Genomic DNA, 3,901 nt, shown 5'->3' with positions numbered 1-3,901 from the left:
CAGCTCCAGGTTGAGCTGTTGTTCAGCATCTTAGCTGTGGAGGGCAGTGTCACTGGCCCTCATATGTGGGATCCAAACCGGGGCCCTCTGGGGTCCCAATCCAGCTCTTAACCATCGTGCCACTCGGCCGGCCCTGAATTTGCATTTTTAAGAAACTCTTGGAAGACTGAAGTCTGAAAACTGCTGACCAAGGGGACTAGAAGTCCTAATTGTGCAGCCTGTCATATGGGGCCTTCCATGATGGGGCACCCCCGCCTTTCCCCCTTTCCCTCCCCTGTTCTCCCACACAGACTCTCCAAACCTACCCTGTACTCATTTCCCTTCCCTCCTTTACTCCCACCATGTTCCTCTTCAGGGACGTCCTCCCTCCTACCATAGTCAAAGCCCTCTGTTCTTCAGGGTCTGGCCCACTTCCGCCTTCTCTGTCAGGATTGCCTCCATCCGACCTTTCTGCATAGTCTCTTTCCTTCCTGACACTCCAGGGCTAGTCTGCTCCTGCCTCTGGGTACTGGATTGCATGCTATTCTACATTTGTCAGGACTTTGTGTGGGAAGCGACAGTCACCCAGCTTGTAGAAGGATATTTGCTACCTCTTAGAACCAACCCGGGATGGACAGGGTTCAGTGGGGCCTCAGGGCAACTGGAGCCAGAGACTCAGACAACGCCAGGCTCTACCTGTCCTTCTTGTCTCTGTTTCTCTCTGCATTTTGGCTTTATTCACTCATTGTTCTTGCCCCATGAGGCTGCCAGCAGTTCTTAGCCTTGAGACAGGGATGGAGATGCTAAGATGGGCAGGCCCCAGTGGAAGAAGCTGCAGGCAAGGCAGAAGAAGAAGAATTTCCCCAAACAAGGAAAGTTTATTGAAACTGTTTCAAGAAAAAGGGAAAGTGCTGGACAGAAAAACTGACAAATGGTCACCTCTGTTAGGAGTCAGGTCAGCTACGCATGACAGAAAACCCCAGATAGCAGTGGCATAAACAAGATGACAAAGGACTCCGGAAGCAGTCAGAGACGCAGGCTCCTTCTAGCACGTTGCTCTGCCACCTCATCGTCTTATGATTGCTTGAGAGCCAGCAGTTCTGCCCAGGTAGTTCAGGGAGCAGAAAGGAGACATAAGCGAAGAATGGTCTAAACTGCCATCCTTTAAAGACGCCTTCTGGAAGTTGTACACATGTTAGCTTATATTGCTAGGACTTAGTTATATAGTTATACCTAGCTGTAAGGACTTCTGGGAAATGTCTTAATTCTGGGAAGCCNAAAAAAAAATTATAATTTCTTCCACTGCATTTTATCTGGTGTGGATCTGTTTCTGGATTTTCTGTTTGATTCCACTGGTCCTTTAGCCTCATTTTTAATGGCTATATACTATTTCATTGTCTGGAAGTGCCATAACTTACTCAACCAATCCTCACTTGCTAGGCACTTAGGTTGCTTTTAATTTGAATGTGTTTTCTAAGACCTGTCATCTCCCTACTCCAAAAACAGCATCTTCTGTTTCATCAGTGAGTCTTATATACCCTTCTCCCCAGTTGGGTATGTTGTGGATTTTTTTTTTTTAAACAGAACTGTGCTGTGGAATAAAAGGGAGTGAGGGCTCTTCTCTAGGGGTTGCAAAATGGTAGCTGCCACCGAAAGGAAGGGTCTTTTCAAGAGCCAGAGTTTCTGGGGCTTTGGCAGAGTCACTCGTGCAAGGGAAGTTATTTCCAGCTCCAGTAGCATTCCTGGACCGTGAAGAGCAGCAATGACACTATACACATACATGAGAGAAAGGAGGCTGATGCACTACTCCTAATCCTGGTGAAATCTCCTATCCATTCCCTCTCCTGAGGAGTTCAGCCCCCTTGCTTCCACCCATTTCCCAAGGAAATCTTCCTTCTTTCCTCTACCCCTTGCCCTGGGCCCTATTCTTAAATCTGGAGATAGCACAAGTTCCAACTAAACTGTCCTAATGAAGATGTTCAGGGAAACATTCACAAGAGACAAGCCGAGAAATGTTCATTTTGCCAAGAAAAAAATTAAACTCCCAGCAGAAATGATCTGGTCTAGTGATTTGCTTCTGGCCAACAGGACCCCGGGCTCAGGCCAGAGCAAAGGCAAGAGTTAGGAGGCCATGGGCCGGTGAGCCTGTCTATGGCCTCAGGGCTGAGGAAGTGCTGGTCCCAGCTGTGGATGAATGTGCTCTTCCAACCCTCCTCCCACCTTGTCCTGGAAGAGCGGCTCAGAGCCAAGAGCCACACAGATGTTCACTGTGAATGAGCAGAGGCAATGAAAAGGCGCAGGAAGGTGCAGAGAGCCGATCTGGTAGAGACCACGGTGGGAGGGGGCTGCAAGAGAAACCAGGAGAAAGGCCGAGTGAGTGACTGTCAAGTTTGCTTTCTCCTAATTAATGTGGTTTCCTTACAAACCCCCTGCCGATTCCCAGCTGGCTGAAGCAACCATAACAACATGTGGCCTGCCCTGCCCTGGCCAGGAGCTGAGGCTGTGAGTCTCAGGGTCTGTTTTCATTTGCAGCCTCTGCCCCTCCTCCCAAACTGGCTTTGTGCAGATGAAGAAGGGAAAGCACCTCAATTGTGGGAGATCTGTGGAGCTGGTGGGCCAGCCAGGGACTTCCTACTTTGGGCTAGCTTGCCTAGCTGCTCACCTCGGTTTCCCATGACCTTTCAAAAAGGGCAGTTCCCACTGGTTTGGGCTGCTGCCTCCAAACAGGTATGAGTGGGGGCGGGTGAGGAGACCTTGGACAAAGAACCCCCTGCTTGGTGGTGACCTCTCCACAGGTGTGCCCTATTTGACGCAATGGACCTGGAAACAATTGCTGTGTGTCTAGAGTGCTTGCTAATTCAATGTTTTTCCATCGATTTTTCAAGGTTGCTTCTCTTCCTCACTAGGGCTCTGACTTGGTCCAAGTTATTCATCTTATGCCCTCATTTGTTCATTGATTCATTTCACCGACAAGTATCAATTGAGCAGCTACTATGTGCCTTTTGTAAACGAATGATTACATGCATGGGCTGGGGGTGGGGGTGGGCAGTCTCCAGGGGTAAAAGCTCTTCTTTGACAAAAGAAACATTTTGTAAATTGGATGAATTCCCTGGCATTTATTTGCTTTCTCTCTATCCCACGCCCAATTACATTTTTTTTTATAGATTTTATTGGGGAATCGGGGAAGGGGAACAGACAAATTGCTGTCCTTTTGTTCTTCAGTCTAGTTGTGGAGGACGTGGCTTCACTGGCCCATGTTGGTGTTATCATTGCGCTCTTCCCGGGTGAGGCAGTCGCTCACTGGCCATTGGACGGCTGCTCACGGCAGCTCACGAAAAGCTCATGCCGGCTGTTGGCCAGCCTCACTGCAGCCTACGCTGTCGCCAGCGACTCAGGACAGCCCAGCTCCAGGTCGAGCTGTTGTTCACCATCTTAGCAGTAGAGGGCGTAGCGTCACTGGTCCTCATGTGGGATCTGAACTGGGGCCCTGCTTCTCAGAGCTGGCATCCCAAGCTAACTCCTAACCAACACGCCACTTGGCCGGCCCTAAATTTTTTTTTTAAATAGTAAAATAAAATACACATTCAGAAAAAGTACATCAAACCTAAATGTACTATGTAACAGATTAATTATAAAGCAAAACCGATTCATTTCTATACTGGATCACTAGGGCATGCTGCTGCCCTAACATGGATAAGAAGGGATAATACAACAACAAAAACAAACAAACAAACAAAAAGTAGAATTGGTGAGAGGCAGCTTTAGGGGCCTTCAGAACCCCAAAACCTTTCAGGAAAGTGAGGCCAGAGGAAGGAGGCCCCAAACAAAACTGCTAGAGGAGAGAGAGCCTGCTGTGCCCTTTGTGTGCATTCTGTAGGCCCAGGCCAGACTCCTCTCCAAGTGAGGGCACCCTGGTAGGGAC

This window comes from Hipposideros armiger, unplaced genomic scaffold (assembly GCF_001890085.2).
Source record: "Hipposideros armiger isolate ML-2016 unplaced genomic scaffold, ASM189008v1 scaffold_72, whole genome shotgun sequence".
Classification (NCBI taxonomy): domain Eukaryota; kingdom Metazoa; phylum Chordata; class Mammalia; order Chiroptera; family Hipposideridae; genus Hipposideros; species Hipposideros armiger.
This window is presented reverse-complemented; position numbering follows the sequence as displayed.